General features: G+C 36.9%; 1 protein-coding gene and 1 pseudogene across 3 annotated transcripts in view; both read right to left on the bottom strand.

Annotated features, from left to right (window-relative positions):
* The window catches only part of MAGI2 (membrane associated guanylate kinase, WW and PDZ domain containing 2), a 1,419,055-nt gene that overhangs the window by 1,162,880 nt on the left and 233,328 nt on the right, over nucleotides 1-22,847 (bottom strand). The window lies entirely within an intron of this gene.
* Nucleotides 20,658-22,847, bottom strand: part of LOC139438967 (ras-related C3 botulinum toxin substrate 1 pseudogene) — a 112,406-nt pseudogene continuing 110,216 nt past the window's right edge.

Genomic DNA, 22,847 nt, shown 5'->3' with positions numbered 1-22,847 from the left:
ATATGGAGGAAAAAATTGATTTATTTAGATAAATAGATCATCTTCCATTCTGTAATATTCTTTATAGCAATAAAAATTAATATTTATAGACTTGACAAGTGGCGTGGACTCAAAAATAATGTGATTTAATATCAAGAATCAGACAGAATCATACTAGAGTTTATAATGGTACTCACGTTATTTGTTATATTAATACAAAGATTCTTTTGGCAGGTAAAACACAGGTACTTATATTATGTTTGGGAGACATTTTTATCAAATTTTCACCTTGATTCCTGGCTATCATTAGTAATTCTATGTTAAATTTTGTGGACAAAATTCTTCATATATTTGGGGTTGACATATAGATAAAGAATTTAGTATATGAATTACAGGTAATATTTAATAGATACGAAATTCTGAAAGAAAAATATAATGCTGCCAATGAAACCAATGGTTTTATTAGCATGGGTACATTCTTTGACACAAAAATGAAGATTTGGCATATGTTTTCATTTATAAATTTTGGACGTTTTTGTGTTTTGAAACTGACTTAGCCCGTCTGTTATAAAGGTTGGTATGGATAGTAATCAATGATTATTAGTGGTTCTCAACCATTCGAGGTCATGTATCCCTTCAGCAATCTAAGCAAATACATGAACTCATTACCTAGAAATGCATTCATATATAGATGTAAAATTTGGAATGAAATTTCAATGGGTTGACAGGTCCTCTGATGCTCATAGGGAGTTTGTGAGTAGGTGGGTTTTGATAGGGAATCTGTGGAGGAAGAAAGAGTAATTATTATAGAATTCTATGGTTATGAGCATTTTATATGTAGTATTTTATAATTTTTTCAATAGTAGAGAGAATTATTTTACTACATTCACTTATCTTAATTTGACACAGTCCCAGTCCCTTATACCAATTGCATCATTTAGCAGCTTTATTATGGTCAATTTCTTAACCTTTCAATTCATAGCTTTTTCATCTGTAAAAGGTAGACAATAGTATCTGTATTATGGGATTAGTAAAAGAACTAGATAAAATAATGCATCAAATGTACTTGGCACAGTCCCAGATATTCAGTATATACTAGTTTCTCTTTTCTCTCTAGCCTTTGGTTAGTAGTAGAGGGAATTCATTCTCCATTGCTCATTTTTTTGCCTCTTCCAAGGTTGCACAAACTTTAAAGGAAGTAATTTCCTTTTGGGTACCTTCTTGACAAACATGCCCAGAAGAATGAATGTATGCATCTGTCTGTGTGTGTATACATATATGTGTGTGTAGTGGGTGTATGTGTATATGCTTATGAATGGGTGGAATTGTCAATAATTATGGTAGAAGAGATTTTCTGTATTTCAAACCTGCTGACATCTATGTGGGATCCCTGTCTTTTTCATTCCAGGTTTGCTGAGTCTTAGAAAGCTCCTGTTTAGCTCTACCTAGTGATGTCTCTTGTTCCCAGTGAAAACTACTTAGCCAACCATGGTCTTGGGAGTGGGCTATTTAATTGCTCAGAAAATATTAACAGGTAAATATGTTTTCCTAACCACACAGTATCCTTGGACTGAGACACTGGAAGTCTTTTTTTTTTTTTTTAAAGATTTATTTTTATTTATTTTAATTCCCCTCCCCTCCCCCTGTTGTCTGTTTTCTGTGTCTTTTTGCTGCGTCTTGTTTCTTTGTCCGCTTCTGTTGTCGTCAGCGGCACGGGAAGTGTGGGCGGCGCCATTCCTGGGCAGGCTGCTCCCTCCTTCGCGCTGGGCGGCTCTCCTTATGGGCGCACTCCTTGCGCGTGGGGCTCCCCTATGCGGGGGACACCCCTGTGTGGCAGGGCACTCCTTGCGCGCATCAGCACTGCGCGTGGGCCAGCTCCACACGGGTCAAGGAGGCCCGGGGCTTGAACCGCGGGCCTCCCATGTGGTAGACGGACGTCTTAACCACTGGGCCAAAGTCCGTTTCCCTGGAAGTCTTAACTGTGCACATATTTTTGTTTTCTAACAGAAAACCAGCAGGAATACATACTATTATAAGATCCTAAGTTGCTAATAGAAACCTAAACTGTTCTTGCTGACTCCAGCTTCTTCACTTTTAGCTCAATACCTACTCCGACCTCAATGTTAAATGGAAATATGACCATTCCATTAAATGGAAATGTGCGATGTCACTACTTAAAACCCTCCCCATCACCTTGGAAATACAAATCTGAGTTTCATAGCTTAAGATAAAAAGTACTAAGCAATCTGTTCTTTGCACAGTCTCTGCTTCTTCCTTTCTTTCACTTTGCTAAAGTAATGCCAAATCGTGAGTAACTCATTCTGTTTCACAACTTCTACCTGCTGTATGAAAGAAAGGCTGAATTGAAACATCACACATATGACCCAGCAATCCCACTTCTAGGTACTTACTGAAGAGAAACAAAAACATATGTCCACACTAAGGCTGGTACATAAATGTTTATAGTAGCTTTTTTCACAATAACCTCAAACTGGAAAGAACCCAAATGTCTATTAACTGGAGAAAATTTAAAACAGGGTATAGCCACACAGTGGAATACTACTCAGCAATAAAGAGAAATGAACTCCAGAATATGCTGCAATTTGGATGATTCTCAAATGTACTATGCTAAGTGAAAGAACTCTAGCATTCTAAATATAAAGTATTTTGGGAAGGGCAAACTCAGATACACAAAACAGATCAGGTAGGGGTAGGGAACTAACTACAAAAGAATACAAGGAAACATTTTGGGGTGATGGAAACATTCTAGATTTTGATTATGGTGGTATGTACTGTGTACATTTATTAAAATTCATAGAACTGAATACCTAAAAAGAGTAAATTTTATTGTATACAAATTATACTTTAAATATGACATTAAAAATGTAATATACATCTTTTCACTTTTTTCCAAACTCTTTGTTCATTTTCTAAGTTATCTTCTTTGTTTTTGGCCAACTCCTACCCATCTTTTAGGCTTCAACCTTAAGTATCATACTCCTTCAAGAAATTATTCCTCAAAATTCATGCCAGGCTATGGGCTTCTTCTTTGAGTTTTTCTAATTCCTGTGCTTAATCTGTCTTTTACAATGCATGATAATACACTACCAGTATTTGATACCATAAGCTCTTCAAGGGAGAAAACAAAGTTTTACTCATCATTACATACTCAAGTACTGACCTAATGTAAGAACTCAAGAAATGTTTGTTAAACAGACTGATGTTATGTTTGGAATTTCGTCGCCTTATAAAATGGATGTGGAAATTATAGAGTATACTTGATTTAACTCAAGTCCATCTGATTATTGTATAAAGATTGATTTCACACTAGAAATCATAATGAAGTTACCACCACATGATTTAATTATAATACCATCCTTTAAAACATTTCCACAGGTAGACTTATAAGGTAGTTCTAGTCTGATTTATTTTGCATATTTTTGCTGATAAAATACTTACATGATATATGTTAAATATAGTTGAATTTTAAAAATTGTAAAAATATATTATTTACAGCAGTTAATGTTTGAATAGTTCTTTTGATTTTATTATATTTTGAGCATCTTTTTATCTCAATTTATGCAAATGTTGCACATAAAATTATAACGCTCTCTGGACTAAGGTAAGAGAGACTTCTCATTGGTCAATGAAACATTTAGATTGTGAGGATAATCCATGCAAATTAAACTGCTCAACTGAGCCCATTTTGTAATATTCCAAATTGCTTACTCTATCTTCTTTCCTGAGATACAAAAACACATTTTATGGCCTAATTGAGATGTAGTGTTGGGAAAATAGTTATTATGAGATAATTATATCCCAACAGAATATGAGACACTTGACTGCTCTTTGTATAGAAAGTCACCTGGGGGTGAGATTTCCATAGCCACTTTTACTCTAGAAAAGCTGTTATTCTGATTCACAGCCTGTTTTGTTTTCAGGCATTAGGCCACTGAAATGATTTATCAGTGCAAAGAAAAATTAAGAGAAAAGTATAAATTCATGTCAGACTAAGATTATGAATTTAATATCTAAAACGTACATTCACTCTCAGATAAAAAATTCAACGAATATATTTGTCAATGGACATTATTTACTTGAAAGAACCAGAAGGAAGAGACAGATTCTGCAGTGCTTGCACCACCATAATATCACAGTTTCTCTAATCATATCATCAGCACTTCAACTTTAGAGTGGTGGTTGGGGACTAGAGCTATTGCAGCAGTGAAGGGGAATGTTTTAAGCACAGCCAATTCCCATCGTATATAAATGACATAACAATTAGATGATTTTGTGTCCAGAATATGCAATCCCATCTATTTATACCATGGGTTCTTAATCATTTTTGTTCCATGGTCCCTTTGCCAGTCAGGTGAAAACCACGGACCCCTTCTCAGAATGTAGCGGCAGATAGTTTTATGACATTCAACTAGCGTCCGGTCTAACGACTACTGTAATTTTGAAGTATGGACGAGCATAAATGATTTTTCAAGGTATGAAACAATTGTAATATGAGATGAGATGAATACTACTGCAATTTATTGCATACATTCATAAGTGAAGGAATTGCTAGATTTCAGGTGGAGGTCAGAAAAAATAAAGATAATAAGTTGATCTTTTCCAATTCAAGTTCACAGACCCCATGAAATATTTCCATGGACCCGTACCCCTGATTTATACTGACCACTCATAAATTATAAAGTCCATAACAAGTAGAATGAAAACAGCTCAATGTGGAAGTGATTATGGGATCAACAGATCTGCAATAAAAATAAGCTTTAAAAAATAGGTTGAGCTAGCTGATCAACAGGGTTCTTTTCCTTGCCTTTCCTCCTATTCCCTCCCTCCCTTCCTTCCTTCCTTATTAATGAAGTGTTCAATGGTAAATAAATGGGATATCCTTCACCTCAAATCTACTCCTAGCTAATAGTATCATGAAATTCCATTCTATCTTAAAAAATATATAGTTGCACATACCTTTCAAAAGAATACTTGAATAAAATATCCATGTCATACTGAGCATGCAACATAATCCTGCTTTGGAATCTCATAAAAAATTAAATAATTAGTAAAAATTTAATTTGCAAGTGACCATTGCCAGAGTTTTTCAAAATGTTTATTTTGTTTTTAAGTCTCTTAAATAATATTGAGAATTTTTTCAGTCTCTAAAATAGATGTAAGGAAATAAAAATATACTGAAGTAAACGTTTTGAGAAGCATTATTTTTGCACTTAAATGGTCAATATTTAGTCACTAGGTTAAGTATCCAATTTCAAGGTTCACATACAATCTGGCTGCTTCCCGAAAAAGTAAGCAATAAATAGAGTGTTCTTTCATGCAGTCATAGATTGCTGTCTATTATCACTTAGCTGTTGTGTGCAAAATTCCCCAAAAAGTTGAATTGGCCAGAAACATAAAAAATGAATGCACGGAAAGTGGTCAGTTTTGCATGACTCGTTTGAGAATGAAAGATAATATACCCACTTCTATGTGACTTCTCTCCATTCTGTGTGCAGTCCTACTTTCAGTATATTTCATGGCAAGGATGTTTAATGGCCCAATAAACATGCAAACATTTAATTCTTTCTGCCAAACACTCAAGGGCAATAAATCACAACATGCACTAAGCAAAGCTAGTCAAGCAATTTTCTATTCCCTTACCAATATTGAAAATTTTGTTATAATATACTCTTTATTTTCTTTAATAATAAGATAACCATTTCTTTAGCACATAATACTTTTGCTCCAATGATGATGGATAGAAATAAAATACCATGTTGCTACTTTCCTGGTGCATATATCTGTTTTTATTTTTGGTGAAAATAAACATTTAGTTTTGTTTAAAAACTGAACTACAATTCTCAACCACTAACATCTAGATCACGAGTAAGTTAGAAAAGAGATCTTGATCTCTTTTAGGGAGAAAGTTAAATTCTGTCAACTGCTTGCTTTTTCTAACTCAAGACTCTACAGAGTGCATAATAATTTTACCCCTTGACTCCTCACTCCTTACTCTTCCCACCATCATTTTCATTCCTCTAATATTCTAGGTTCTGTAACAAAAGGATGTTTCACTCTCTACATTATAACTATATTCATATCTAAAGGAATTGGCACTACTGTAGTGGCTAAGCTTGATCTGACAAGGGTAAAGTTGCAACTGTTGTGGCCTCTGCTCACAAGCAATGAAAAACAAAATCTGCTGGGATTATTTTGTCTTGGGAAATAAGAGAAAGAGAACCAGTGTTAGTTATGTTTACTCCAAGTACCATTTTAAGAACACAAAAGTAACCTTGTTTACTATATTAAGAGAGATAGAGTCAATGATAGTGAAAATGAAAGAACAATCAGTGGGATCCACCATCTTTCCCCCTAACCTACAAAGGGTCAGCATAGAAGGGGAATAAACTGCAGTCAACCTCACACATTTTTAGATTAGCTTCAGTTATTGACACTTGAAAAACCATACCATTTCTAATACCAGTCACTATCCCAGAGCCTAAAATAATAAGCAGTGAGGGGAAGTGTAACTTGAGAGTTGCCTTTATAATTGCACATTTCTATTATCAAGAAGGTAATGTAGAGGAAGCAGTGTTTGATACAACTAACCAAGAATCAAATTCTGGTTTCCAGTTGCAGAAAGAACTGAATTCTAAGTCTGACTCTGTGCAGTTGTTGACCTGATTCCTCCCAGCTTTTCCTTAGTTTAGTGAAATTTAGTTGAAAAACATTCCAAGTAGTCATTATCATCATTCCTAAAACACTTTTAGCTGGAGGGCTCTATGTTTTTCATTGCCGTATCTCCAACTCTTCAGACAATACTGGGCTCATAATTGTGTTAAGCAAATAAAATGGCTACACGCATTGAGCATTGCAGGGAGGGACCCTTTACAAGATGGGACTTTCCAGAGACAAAACAATTGGTCTTCAGGGGCTGTCTGAGAAAATGAAATGTATCCTACAGCTTGCAGATAAGCAACACCTGGTAATAAACTAGCTTCTACAAATAGCTTATGAGAATGGAAAAGTAATCATATTGATCAATGTAGGTAATCCCCATTTTGTAAGACACTCCCTCCCCCATGTAAAATGGAAACGTAACATCAGCCAATCAGAATATTTCCTTATTTGCTTCTGCATTTGCCTTAAATGAGCTTCCACTTTTCACCCCCTTGGTTCTGAATGGGATGCTGCCCAATTAATGAATCACTTAACAAAGCTTCGAGATCCTAAATTGCACAAGAAGTTTTTCTTTTAACAACTGATACTTAATAAGCATTTGTTGAATGAATGGAAATAAAGGTACACATCTTGATTTACTTTGGGAAATGGGATATTTAGCCACCTATTTGATGTCCATGCAGAAGTCTCTAGGTTTGTGAACATTTTAGCATATGATCCATTAGATGATGCCTGTATTAGAAGAAAGGTTAGACTTTTAAGTAGGGAGTCATTTATGGGAATAAACAAGTTACAGATATTTATTAATTTCTTTATCCCAAAAGAATAAAGAAATTTCTTATCTGAAATTTCTTCCATTAGCAACAATCTTAAATGATAGTTTAACTGGATTAAATTATGAAATCTGAGAGGAGTAACATATTATTTCCTACTTACAATTTCTTTACAAGGTAAAAAGTATTAACCTGTGGAGGAAAGAACAGATCTATTAGCAAGGGGCTCTGCCAAAATCTAAAGGAAAATCACAGCAAGATAACAGTGGGTAAGCATGAGGGATTGGTACTGACTAGTACTAATTTTATGGTAGGACTAATTTTATGAAAAAAATGATTAGGATATAATCAAATCTGGCTTGGATATAGAAAGTAGTTGCAGCTGACCATAGGAAGTTTCAGTTCTGTGAAAGAACCACACAACCTGGGGCAAGATATTTAATATCTTTGGCCCTCACGTCCCATGTCTGTAAAATGAAAGCAGCCAACAAGGTCTGTCCCAGCAATAAAATTCTATGATCACTTGTCTTTTATCTGATTTCTCACAGTCCATTTTGATAATATTGATTTTTAATCACACAGAAAGTAAAACGAACACTTAAAATATATTGCTATCATACTAAGAGCTGACAATGACAGTTTTATTATAACCATATATATAAAAAGCACTTGAAACAAACAGACTTTCAAGTCATTCCTTTAAATAACATGAGAAAGTAGATCAGAATAACAGACTATGTTATATGTGTGCTAGCGGTGATACATAAAAATTGATCTTAAAACAAAAAAAAAATTAAAATATTTTCTCATTATAAGAGTTATCCAAGCTCAATAGAATATTTTGGGGAAAATATGTATATAAAGTACAAAATATAAATCTTCTATAACTCTCTTCCCAGAAAGAAAGACATGGAATATTATAATAATTTTCTTTGCGGTTAATCATATATATACATGTACTTACAAACATAAACCCATAGTCACAATTGGGCTCCTCCATGTTTTTACTATTGTATCCTACTCTCTTCACCTTACAAGAGTATTCTATCATATCACTAAATATTCTTTATAAATCTGATTTTTTGATTGGCTACATAACAACCAATCCTTGAATATGCCATAATGTATTTAAGCACTTATCTGCTGTTGACCACTGGATTTTTCTAATTTATCACAATTATATACAAAGTGACATATTTTTGTACACATTTCAATGGAATCTCTATTTTTCTCTATTAGGGTAGTCTTCTGGAAAATATTACACTAAAGGAGAATTCGTAGCTGAACCTAAAGCTCCATGATGATCCTTCAATCCAGTACAGGCATAATTTGATTAATAGGCTTTTAGAATATTTAACATGTTTGATGACTGTTCTTGAAATTAGGGTTTTGTCAGAATTTTTAAAAGAATTAGAAATTTGAGCATTCCATTAGATTCAGGTGTGAATGATATTGGCATAACACTTGAATTTTCCTTTTTATTGGTGACATAGACACAACTCACAATTTTCCCTTTTACTTTCAAGTGTACAATTCAGTGATATTAATTACATTCACAATGTTGTACTTCCATCACCACCCATTGTTCTTCCTGTTTAGTATCTTATTTTTGAATTTTCAGTTCTTGCCTCTTCTCTTCTCCTTCCTTTAAAAATCTGTCACTCATCTCTTGGCCTTATCCTTATCTTCTTGCAAACATGTCACTCTTACCTTCAGTTATTTCTAAAATTGTTTTCTTTTTTTAATACCCCCCCTTGCGACTTTTTGTGTACTGTCTGCTTTCTGTGTCCATTTGCTGTATGTTCTTCTGTGTCTGTTTTTATTTATTTTATTTTAACCCCCCCCCCCCTTGCAGCTTGCTTGCTATCTGCTCTCTGTGTCCATTCACTGTGGGCTCTTCTGTGCTCTCACTCATCTCCCTTCTTTTTGCATCACCTTGCTGAGTCGGCTCTACACGGCGTCTGCAGGCCCGGCAGTGCTCTGCAGCTTGAGGGCAAGCCTGCCTTCACAAGGAGGCCCTGGGACGCGAACCGAGAGCCTCCCATATGGTAGATGGGAGCTCATCTGATTGAGCCACAGCTGCTTCCCTAATATTGTTTTCTGTTATTTGTTATTGCCTTCTTCAACTCTTTCTCTTATACCTGTACTCTTTTTCCATCAGCATTTTCACTTCTCCTGGATTCCTATTTCCTTCTTATCTTCCAATGGCATCTTCTTTTCTTCCTTGGCCCTTCCCATTTGATGCCCTATATTTTCTTTGATGGAAGCCATGTTTATAAACTAATATCTTGGAAGGGTCTGTAAGCCAGGAAATTGAAAGGGAGAATAAACTATGTTCTTTAAATATAACATTCCATCAATAATGTTTGTTTGACTCAGGGTCTCATTTTGTATTCAGGTGGTTTCTAGCCAAACATCTCATCAGTAATTTAGGGAACTGGAATTCAGTGCATGTGAAATCTCTCTCATTACCAGCTAGTGACTGTTCATAGAATCTCCCTTAAGTTATCTGACAGGACTAAATTGCTTGAGATAAGAATATAAGAATCTTATGTGGGCCTAAATCTCTACCACTGAAATTTATTCTTTATCCCTCAAATGAGAACTCACAATAAGTAGCTACCACTGTTTCATTTTAAATTATATTGATAGGGATATAGAAATAACACAGTTTTGTAAAGAGAGATTCTCTCAACACAGTCTTTAAAGTGGGTTTGATAAAGAGTAGTGCAACTGATAACAGAAATTTAGCATCTACTATAGACTAATAGAAGAAAAGGAATGATTGCTTCAGGATAGTTATGATAACATTTATTAGGAAATAATATTCTAATTGAGAGATGTACATTTCACATATAAATGATGCCTATGTATTTGTACTTTGTGTATGTCTTCTTTATATTGCTTTTGAATTTCATATTTGCAAGATAGTATAAATAGGTGGTGAGTCCACTGATAGTTACTCCCATTGCAATAGAATGGGAGCAAAAGTGACTAATGCATTTAGAAAAATTCTGACTACCTAATTTGTGATAGTTTGAATTTGGTGAAACCCCCCAAAAGATTACGTTCTTAAACTAATCCATTCCTATGCATGTGGAACTCTTTGGACTGGACTAAGCCAGTGAGGCAGACTCAGGTTGGGTCTCCGCCCTCTTACTGGAACTCTATATAAATGAGGACAGAGAAAGACACACACAGAGAAAGGAAGCCACCATTTTTGATCTCGCCATGTGAAAGAGGACTCAAGGATAGGATCACTAACAGCCAAGGCTTAAGCACAAAGCCCCAAGAGGCTGGGCCCACAGAGCAGTTCAAGGAAGAAGAGATAGCCATATGCCTGATAGCCCACAGCTGAACTCAGGAAGAAACCGGAGCAGCTGAGACTGAGAAATGATGCCCAGAAAGAGAAAAACCTTATGCCTTATTGCCCACAGCTGAGCTTTGGGAGACAGTAGATTCCGGAGGGGAAGGCAGGGACCTCAGCAGAGATCAGCTGCCATCTTTGCCATGTGGCACGACACCAGAATCAACAGTAGCTGACTGGGCTGAGAAAGCATCACTGATGTTGCTTTGATTTCACATTTCATAGTCTCCAAACTGTAAGGTTTTCCCCTAATAAAATTCCCATTATAAAATCCAACCCATTTCTGGTACTTTGCCTCAGCAGCCCTGCAACAAACTAAGACAATATTGATAAATGCTAAATTCCTCCTCACTTATCTTTAAAACCATGTCTTTCTAAACTCCAACCCAATAGCACACTAATATATTCCATATAAAGAGATATCTTTTATTTTCTCAAAGACTTATGATTAATGGTTTTTAATGAAGAATGGAAGGGAGTTGCCATATCCTAAGTCAATGATGGATGGTTCCAAGAACTCATTTTTTCATTCATTTATCAAACCTGTACTGACAAAATATACCAGGTTTACTTAAAATGTAATGAGTTATTTAATAGAGGAAGAATGGGATGTTTAACATCTAAGAAAGGAAAACAAAACAAAACAGCAAAAACAGCCCCTAACATCTGGAAGCCTAGAAGCTGGTCAGGTTTTCAAAGACAGGACCTGTTATTCCCCCCACTGAACATAAACAATTTTAAGATTACTAACCTCAGACAAGACCACTCTGAGACCTTAAAAAAAAAGTGAGACCAAACAAGTCTGCTTCATAATTTTGTCTAAGCAAAGATGAAAACAAGGTCACTGTACTATCCACAAAAATAACACACATCTTTTTCTGTTGGAAAAAAATGAGTGTTCCTGCTGTTATTCCATTCACAGATTTATCCTCACTTTATCTTCCCTTCCTCTAGATTAGATTTCTTGAGATGCCTAATCATAGAATTGCCATTCATTTCTGACTACATTTATCTAAAGTGAATCCCAGTTTCCTTAGAGTCTTCCCCAAATCACCCAACCAAAGCCCAAATCCTATAATTGTTTCTCTCTAGCCTGCCCTTACTGAGGGTGACAGTTTGAAGCTTGGTAGACCCCAGAAGATCATGTCCTTAGAGTTAATGCATTCCTGTGTGTGTAAACCTATTTTAGATGGGACCTTTTGATTAAATTCAGTTATGGGAACTTCGTTTTAATTAAATCACTTCAATAGGGCATGACCCAGGTGGGTCTTAATCCTCTTATTGGAGTCTTTTATAAATAGATGACTGAAAAGCTGCAGATACAGAAAAAGGCTTCAGCAACAGAGAGAAACACCTAGAAACTGAAAGAGAAGGTCCTGGGGACCAGAAGCTAGAATCAATGGAGCACAGAGGCTGAAAGAAAACCATGTTATTGAGCAGCTGAAAGAGGCCTGGGGGAGAGGGGAGAGGGGAGAGGGGAGAGGGGAGAGGGGAGACGGGAGAGGGGAGAGGGGAGAGCGGAGAGGGGAGAGGGGAGAGGGGAGAGGGGAGAGGGGAGAGGGGAGTGACACTTCCATGCACCTGGTCACCCACAACTGAACTAGGAGAGAAAGCATCTTTAGATGACGCCGCATGTGCCTGATCACCCACAGCTACAACTTGGTGAGACAGCATCTCTCGATAATGCCTTAATTTGGACACTTTCACAGCCTCAGGACTGTAAGCTCTTACCTATTGTAAAAGCAAGCCCATTTCTAGTATATTTCTCTCAGTAGCTTTTAGCAAACTAAAACACTGACACCCACGATTTCCCATAGTGAGTTTTATCCCTCGCTATAATGAGTAATAAACTCAACTTTGTCAACTACAGGCATGTTTCTGGTAGTCAGTGACCAGAGGTGATTTGCATTCCTCTGGACTGGCAAGGGGAAGACATAGACCTCACAGAGGAAGTGGCAGGGTGACTCAGCTGTGTCCTGGAGAATGAGCAGGGGTAGGGTGGAACAAAGAGCCACAAAGGACCATAATACTGCGAGTAGTTAGATAATACTGGTAAGTTTGGTTTTGTGTGCAAGGCACATAGAAGAAAGTAGATGTTTATGAAAGGAAGACAGGGACAAGATCAAAATGGGCCTTATAGACCTCCTATTAGTTGAAAATTTATTCTCTAAGGAAAACGGACCATTAATGGATTTTGCCCAGGATAATGAGCAAGGAAGATTTCCACTCTAATGTGCTACTACTGGTCACTCAGTGTAATACCACACACTGGTTTGTGCCTTGTTACTTGAGTGGACTATAGTGCCTCTTGCTGACATTTAGAATACAAAGAGCAGATTTGGAGATGTGTAAAGATGATACTTTAAGTTTTCACATTGTGAGTTTGAAAGGCATTTGGAAAATGTGCGATGTTATGGTTAGGTGACAATATTGAAAATAAGCTTTGAATTCATAATAGACATGTGATGGTCCAAGACTGTGTGGCATATGATTTATTTCCCTAAGCCATGACTTCAAAAGATAACTTGGAAACAACCAGGCAAGACAAATATTTACCATGGATTGAGATAGATCATGTGGAGATGGTAACTCTGTATAACTGACTGCATTAGAAATAAGTATTAACTCATTTGTTCTCCTGTGCCATCAGCATCCCTCCCTTTTACTACACTTCCAGGTACATAAACTCATAGTTCAAGATCCAGATAAAATGATCTCTTTTCTGTAAGTCATGCCAATTCTTTCAGTTCTTTGAATTCCTATGGAACTAGTGTTCATGATACTAAAATAATAAGAGCTAACACTTACATAGCCTTTATCAAGTGCCAGACATTATTCTAACTCCTATAGTCTTACTAGAAGTCTCTGATGTAGGTTCCAATTAGTGGCAGAACTGGGATTTGAATGCAGGCAGTCTGGTTCTGGAGTCTGATTCTTAACCACAACAGTATAATGACACCATTACATCCTCTTTCTAATTTGGTAATCCATCATATATTGTACTGTGGCATATCTTAGACTCATAATACTATTTAGCTCTGTATCTGAGTTGCATTGCAAATACATTATAGGTTTTATGAAGGTAAACGTTATAACTAATCCCTTGTGTATCCTTTATTGTAGCTACCAAGCCACATAGATTATATTAACTTATATTAATTAAATGAATAAATCATGTAAATCACATAATGAATAAAAATTAATTGATCCACTAGGCCAGTGTTCTCAAACTTTAGTGTATATCACATTAACCTGAATGGCTCCTTTGAAAAGAGATCCTCTCTCAATTGAGAGGTGGAGTGGACATTGCCATCCCAGGGACCTCAGGACGAAGGAAAAAAATATGGATTGGAATGGACTTATGGGTATTCTACTATAGAATTATTGTGACTCTAGCAATGGAAGAAGTTACATCAGTAATGTGGAGACAGTGGCCATGGGATCTGCTGCATTCAGAAAGAGGGAAAAGGAGGTGTGATATGGGGGCATTTTCGGGACTTGGAGTTGTCCTGAATGATATTGTAGGGACTAATGTGGAACATTATATATCCTGCCAAAACTCACTGAACGGACCGGGAGAGAGTGTAAACTACAATGTAAGCTATAATTCACACTCTGCAGCTCCAAAATATATTCATCAAATGCAATGAATGTACCACACTAATGAAAGAAGTTGTTGATGTGGGAAAAGTGGGGGTGTGAGGAATGGGGTTTATGGAAACCTCTTATATATATTTTTTTAAAGATTTATTTACTTATTTCTCTCCCCTACCCCCCGACCCCAGTTGTCTGTTCTCTGTGTCTATTTGCTACATCTTCTTTGTCCGCTTCTGTTGTTGTCAGTGGCACAGGAATCTGTGTTTCTTTTTGTTGCGTCATCTTGTTGTGTCAGCTCTCGTGTGTGGGGCACCATTCTTGGGCAGGCTGTACTTTCTTTCGCGCTGGGTAGCTCTCCTTATGGGGCGCACTCCTTGCGCGTGGGGCTCCCCTATGCGGGGGACACTCCTGCGTGGCATGGTACTCCTTGCATGCATCAGCACTGCGCATGGACCAGCACATGCGTCAAGGAGGCCCGGGGTTTGAACCGCTGACCTCCCATGTGGTAGACGGACGCCCTAACCACTGGGCCAAGTCCACCGCCATCTTATATTTTTTAATGTAACATTTTGCATGATCTGTGTAACTTTTAAATATAAATAAAGAATATATTATTATATTAAAAAACCAACAACGATGGTTGAGTTCTACCCTGAAAATTTCTGAATCTGCAGATCTGCCAGTTCTCTTCGAGAATTATACTGTTTTAGATCATTTCAAATTAAAAAGTTACCTAAATATTTAGGTGGAAAAAATGCAGGATGTATTTATAATATAGAGATGTAGAAAGCCTATACTATAGAAATATAGAAAACTATATGATCTAGGTCTTAATCTGATGGGTATGATCAATTTGGGAGTGGAATTCAAATGAATTAAAAAATAATTGCTGAATTTATAAACAAGTATGAATAAATTGCCTCATCTTCATGTATACTCATAATGTAGATCATCTCTCATTCGATTATAGTGTGTATAGAAGGCTATTTTTGACATGAATATTTCCTTTAGGCCTATGTTGTCAATGACAGAAACAAGTTGCACAGCTGCCGTCAAGTATGAATTGTAATGTATATACAGAAAAAGTACCAACTCTTTTCTGTATCTGTCAGAAAAGGGAAGTCTGATCACATTAATATCTTTATAATAACAACATATACAATTTAGCAAACTGACAGATAAAGAAGCTGCCTATGTCAGGTTGATTACCAAAGCCTGGTCGACAATCCCCTCCGGAAATCATTTACTATGTCTATAGTAAATTATTTATAAAGATCAGTTTCACAATTTAAGTGGTTACTGCGGTGGCACTATTTAGAAGCCACAAGTTAAAATAAGGTATTAATAATAAATTAAAAGGACAACAACATCTCCTGTATCAAAACCACAAGCAACCAGTCCCAAGGAGCTGAGAAACTCTTTTAGTTTATGACAAAAAGGTATTTTTGCCAGAGACTGACTGCCCGATCCATGCTCCACCCAATCAACAAGATTTAACTTAATCAGTGGCAGCCATCCAAACCAGGGTCACTTAAGCACTGCTGCCATCAGAATGAGAGCAAAAAGCAGCTGAAGCTGGGCCAATACATTTTCTTCACTTCCAGGATTTGCTCCATGGGCTTCTGTATCAGTGGTTTGTGCTGGCCTCTCTTTTGTATCTTCTGGTTGCTAACTCTTTGCCTGATCCTGATCCTTACTAAATGTTTTCAAGTCCTTTTGAGCTGCATGAGCTGTACAACTACCTTCTCATATCTTTGTCCTCTTGACTGTTGTTTGTTTTCTTGCTTTTCAGCCCACTGCTGTCCTATGCTGGCCTTTCCTGTGGGACTTCCTCTCCAGTGTCCAGGCCTTCTGCCACCTCTCCCTGACACATCATAAATACAGACTTTATGTACTAAATACATTTTGAGATTTCACACCATCTAACTGAAGCATTCCGAGATATTTATGAAGTGATTGCATATGAAATTTAGCAAAGTATTGGACAAAATGATTACCATACACAAGTTTTACTATAAAATTTGCCTGCCTTATTTTAAAGATTTATATTGTTTAATAGGCACATATTTCAATGATGTCGTCATGAGATAATAGAGAACAATGAATTTGAATCAACTTTATTGTTAGAATGTATTCTAATACTGTTACTAGTGGTGATTAAATTTACTGTTTTCTATATGTCAGGCATTATGCATGTATTATCTCATTTAATTCTCACAATGACCAGTTTTGGTAAGTGCAATAACTCTCCTTTGCAGAGGAGTACACTAAAGTTTAAAGGTATTGGGTCCAAGGTCACTCAAGTAGAAAGTAGTAGAGCTGAGATTCATACCTAGAAATGTCTAACTCCATAACCTGTGCTCTTAATTAATAGGCCTTACTGCCTCTTCACTTGAACCTGTCTTTATTTTTTACTTTTTAATTTTTTAAAAAGATTTATTTATTTATTTATTTATGCCCCCCCTCCCAGTCCTGGTTGTCTGTTCTCTGTGTCTATTTGATGTGTCTTCTTCTTTGTCCACTTCTGTTGTCGTCAGCCGCATGGGAATCTGTGTTGCTTTTTGTTGCATCATCTTGTTGTGTCAGCTCTCTGTGTGTGCGGTGCCATTCTTAGGCAGGCTGCACTTTCTTTTGCACTGGGTGGCTCTCCTTACGGGTGCATTCCTTGCGTGTGGGGCTCCCCTACGCGGGGGACACCCCTGTGTGGCACGGCACTCCTTGCGCGCATCAGCACTGCACATGGGCCAGCTGCACACGGGACAAGGAGGCCCGGGGTTTGAACCGCGGACCTCCCATGTGGTAGGCGGACGCCCTAACCACTGGGCCAAGTCCGCTTCCCTGAAGTTGTCTTTAGAACAGGGATGTTTGCAATCATCTTGCAAATGTTTAGTTTTACTTGTATTTATTATTTTAAAAGGTAATATACAACATGAAAGAAAAATAATTGGTTTATCAGGCAGCCTTGCCTTCATGGGCAAAAAATTTCATGTAAACATATATTTAGATATTGTAGCAGTTTTATATAGTTATGAATTCCAAAATTAGATACCGGATTATGGGCATGATTGAGTTGTGATTAGGGCTTTGATTGGGCCACGTCATTAGGGTCCAGATAATGGCAAAGGATAGAGTTGGGGCTTTTGATGCGAGCGTTCTTAATATTGGAGTTTTGATATTGGAGTTTGATGCTGAAGTCTTAAGCTGTCATGCTGGGAAGTAAGCATACAGAGGAAAGAGAAGCAAGCCCCAGGAAAAAAGGAACCTTAAACCCAGAGAAGCAAGACCCTGGAAGGGAGGAACCCAGAAAGCCTGAACCCTTGCAGCTGTCAGCAGCCATCTTGCTCCAACATGTGAAAATAGACTTTGGTGAGGAAAGTAACTTATGCTTATGGCCTGGTATCTGTAAGCTCCTACCCCAAATAAATACCCTTTATAAAAACCAACCAATTTCTGGTATTTTGCATCAGCACGCCTTTGGCTGACTAATACAGATGTGCTTCAGCACTTGGGGCATTCTCTGTTCTTTTTCTGCTGTCCCCATCTCTTCTGTGATCTAAATTTGTTAAACTGTAGTTTTGACATCTTCAAGCTTGTCATTTCAAGGTAAATTAAGAACAGCTGGTCAGGAGTTCTATTGAAATGCCCACAATATATTTGAAGGGTTATTATTAAACTGCCCTTGTACTTTGGCTTCTACAATTTGTTTTCTTCAAATTTTCCTTGCAACTCTCTTTTTCCAATTTTCATTCATGTCTTCTATCTTCAGAATTCTTGGTGAATTATCTATATCTCTTCTTATGTATGTACTCACAGCTTTAGATTAGTCTAGTGAGAAGATAATGACCTGGACTATCTTATCCCCATTCATTATTTTTTATGCCTCTTTTTAAAAAGTAAACTAATTTAGGCTGCCTAGTAGACTTTGTGTTATGCAATTATAGCTTTAATTTTGGAGTAATAACATGAAAAACAAAATCAGTGTCTTCATAATTTGAAATGGTTTTAGTTTGTTTTTATTCTTGGGGATTTGTGTTCAGGTATTGATGATTTATTTGCCTTTCCTTTCACTACCACCCCAAATTCAGGGTTATGTGTATGCAAGGTGGGATGAAGGATAGCAATCTATTGTTATAAATAGCATGGCTATTCAAAAACAAAATGAAATACTAAATAAACAACCAGACAGAATAAGGGGTCATTTCTCTTTCCTAGTTTGAAATAATTTGCTTTTTATAAAGTCATATTAGATATTATCTTGAATAGTATTATCTTTAACAAAGTTGCAATCCCAGTGACCATTTCTCTTAGATTGTTTTAAGGAACAAACTAAGGTGATGGGCATATTCTACGCTTGGTCATGCATTTTCCTATTTAATAAATTAGTGAGAGTATTAAATCACATCTCACTTTCAACCTCTAGATAATTGCTATAATTATTTTAAACTAATGTAACTTTAAATACTGTTTTAGGATGTCTATTACTAATATGCTTTATCTGTATATAAATGCTTTTTGTTATTTAAGCACATTTTTATGGTACATTGATATTATGGTAATGAAAATAATTTGGACTAATCTGAAGCTATAGTTTTATTTTTATTTTTATTCTCCATATATTAGTCATGGTTTTGGTTTTGTGGAATTATCCTCTGCAGTTAATATGCCTACTTATTCTTTACTTTAGCAATTAAGAGGTTATAGCACTGCAGCTAGTATTAAGGTCTAATTATTTTCTTTTATTTCAGTACATTCATTTCAAAAATATGTTTCTTTTAAGATTGAGTAGAATATTTTACACTAAGTACTACGTATTCAGTACTGCTTCCCATTCTGCATTATGATCCTTGGAAGCACAACTCTAATAGTTAATTTATTTTTTACTTTAAAAAGGTAAATGCAGAAATAATAAAATATTAGAGTTTTCTGAGAAGTTGCATATATGAGCAACACACACACAATGATCAATAAAGGTATGCTCTAAATGTGAGTAGCAATAGGACCATTTTACTTTAACAATACTAGGCTCGTAAAGGGCTTCAAAAGTCTTTCTAAAATATGGATTGCTCATGCCTAAAATTTTAATTCCTAATCTGAACCAGCTGCCTCATATATGCTTTCAAAAGCAGTATATTTTGGAAGCATATAGATGGAAAGGTGTGGGTATTTTGCTAAGGGCCAAATGGGAAGAGCCAAACTTGAGCAAAGCCAGCTGTTGGTTGGTGAAATCAAGGAGAATTAACTCAGAAATTGGTGGGATAAATAATCTACAGAGAAACTGATGTTAAAACTTCTAGAATTCTGGTAAAAGTTATTTAAAATCTGGTTGAATTAATTTCCACTTGAACAGCTTTGGGACATTTTTCTCCTTGTTTTTTTTTTTTTTTAATCCAAAGAGTTGAGTTGTTATACTCGTTCCATTTTAATATATAGTACCATGTTATTTAATGAACATGGATTGATAAGTTATTGAATGCATTAAATGGCAACATTTTATTAAGGTGGCTGTGCTTTCAGGCTTCCATACCTGAAAACTCGGAAAGTATCTATATTCCTAAGATCAAAAACTACAGTCCTCTTGAAGACAAAGGTCTTTAAAACAGTTTAGTGCTTAGTGTTCATAGCACAACAATGCAACTTGGTACAAAGGATATTTTGGCAACTCTTAATCTTAGCAAGATTTTAAGAAGGTTTAGCAAGGCTTTAAGAAGGTTTGTCATTTAGGACTAAATTTTAATAGAATGAAAGTTTGAACTATTATGCTTTAAACAAATAAAACCTGGAAATCACTGATTGGTTCAAAGGGTTTTTTTAAAAAAGATTTTTATTTATTTCTCTCCCCTTCCCCGACCCCCCCAGTTGTCTGCTCTCTGTGTCCATTCGCTGAGTGTTCTTCTGGGTCCACTTGTATTCTTGTCAGCGGCACCCGGAATCTGTGTTTCGTTTTGTTGCGTCATCTTGCTGCATCAGCTCTCTGTGTGTGGCACCACTCCTGGGCAGGCTGCACTTTTTTCGCCTGGATAGCTCTCCTTATGGGATGCACTCCTTGAGTGTGGGGCTCCCCTATGCGGGGACACCCCTGAGTGGCACAGCACTCCATGTGCACATCAGCACTGCGGGTGGGCCTGCTCATCACACGGGTCAAGGAGGCCCTGGGTTTGAACCCTGGACCTCCCATGTTGTGGGGAGACATCCTATCCCTTGGGCCAAATCCAAGGGGTTTTATGGTAAAACCAATCTGTAACAACTTGGCAATGAACACCAAGACTCCACTGTTTCTGACCAAAGCATACAAAAATTCCAAGTGGACAGCACAAGGAGCCAGTGGCTCTGACTTTACAGCAGCAGGCATTTTCTTCCTCTTCTTGACGGCGGGTGGGCGCAGGACTGCTCTGATAGCGTCACTGAACACCGTCTTGAGGCCGGGCTGTGGGAACGCAGAGCACTCCGCGTATTTTACAGCACTTACCTCCTTCACCATGGTTAACCGCAGGGGATAGGTGATGGCGCTCAGCTTCTTCTCCTTCAGTTTCTCGATTGTGTCTTTGTCATCCCTATGGTCGTTTAGTTGTCCCTAGGATGGTGGGAGTGTTGGGACAACGGTGGCGCACCTCAGAATACCACTTTGCACGGCCATTTTCAAATAATGCAGGACTCACGAGGGAAAAACAAATGAAGAAGACATGTTTGCAGCGAGGAGAGGCTAGGGGGCGTCATCGGTCATCATCTTGTCCAGCTGTATCCCGTAAGCCTAGATTCACAGGTTTTCCATCGACCTTAACATTGGCAGAATGATTGTCAAAGAGAGTGGGGATATATTCTCTGGGAAATGCATTGGTTGTATAACTGATCAGCAAGCAAATTTTACCTACAGCCCCATCTCCCGCCACCACACACCTGATGTCCCGCGTGTGGGCTGCCTGCCGGGCCGCGGCGGCGACCCTGCGCTGAGGCGGGCAGCGGCGGCAGCGCGGGGCGGCGGGCTCAGGGCGCGGTGCTGGGCCGCTGTCCACGCCGCTGACCCTCAGCGCCCTGGCAGCCTACACCCAGCGGCGGCCACCACCCAAGCCTCTCCCTGCCATTGTTTTTTTTTGTAAATAGTTTCTGACCTTTGGCTGCTAGTTTTGAAATACTTTATTGTATTTGGATATTTTTGCCTAAAATTGTAAGGTCCATAATTTAAAAGTGTCTTATAAAATTGTTGTGGTTTCTTGAGTATGCATGTTTAAAATAATAAATAGATCCCAAAAGACAGAATAAATTCCATGTTAGATAATAGACGGGAATCACCTAATCTTAAAACTATAAGTTCAATTTTCTTATTTCCTAAACCCAACTTGAGAGAGATGTAGAGATCAGGAAGGACACAAGTGGGCTTTGCCCTTTCCATTGTGCCACCCCTCCTACCTCAAGCTCCATTATGCACAACACACACTCTGGGGACCTCAATTAGGCTTGGTTAGAAGGAAAAGAAAAATTAAAAAAAAACATTTCTATCTTGATATTTCATCTGATCATAGAAAGGTCTCTGAGAACCTTGAAATTGTTTTCATCTATTTTTTAAAAACACTTCATTATAAACCCACCATTTAACTATTTGATATTAAGAGAAAAATTCTTACTTTCAAGAGGCCTATATCTTAGAAGGTCTTCAATTACCATGAGACAACCACATATACAGTTACAAGTACTGTTGCAGTTTCTACACTGAGTTGGCAAAGGATATCAGGAAATCTATTTTCTGAGTAACTCAAGATTTGTGTAAATGATAGTATTTGTCATGCTGTCTTTAAAATAACCAACATACCTAAAAGCGCTTTTGAGTGTGGAAAAAAAAAACCACAAAATAAAAAGCATTGAGTTCCACATGAAAGAAAATAGGATATCAATCTCATTTTCTCTTCTATAGAAGAATCTTTCAGGGCATTGGTTGATTAAGTGAAGCATACAGTTTGCATAACTTTGTTATTTTTTAAATATGAGCTTGTATTATTTTCTAAAAGATCACATATACTACCTTCTTTCTGTTTTTTTTTCACTATTTTTAATTTAGAATGGAATTTTTCTTAAGCATATTTCAGCCTTATCATCATCATTCTTTCTACAACACTTTTAAAGCTACTTTAGGACAATGATTTCACTGCTACATTTTAACACAATATAAAACTATTAACATTTACCCAATCATGGTAAAAATGTTAAATATGATGAAAGTATAAAATGACAAAAAGTCAAAATTTAAAATCCTTCTCTATATCCCTTCCCTTCCCAGAGCCAACCACTGTAAATAGTTCCTTATGTTGTATTGAAAATTTATTCTATGCACACAAAAAGTGAATATAAATAAAAATTTAAAAGCACCAATAGAATCATGAATACATATTATCTGATAAGTACTATTGGTTATAGAGCAAGTACCTTCCAATGGAACACTGGATCTAACACTGCATTTA

This window comes from Dasypus novemcinctus, chromosome 5 (genome assembly GCF_030445035.2).
Source record: "Dasypus novemcinctus isolate mDasNov1 chromosome 5, mDasNov1.1.hap2, whole genome shotgun sequence".
Taxonomy (NCBI): Eukaryota; Metazoa; Chordata; class Mammalia; order Cingulata; family Dasypodidae; genus Dasypus; species Dasypus novemcinctus.
The sequence above is the reverse complement of the archived record's forward strand: the minus strand, read 5'-3'. Positions and strand labels throughout refer to the sequence as shown.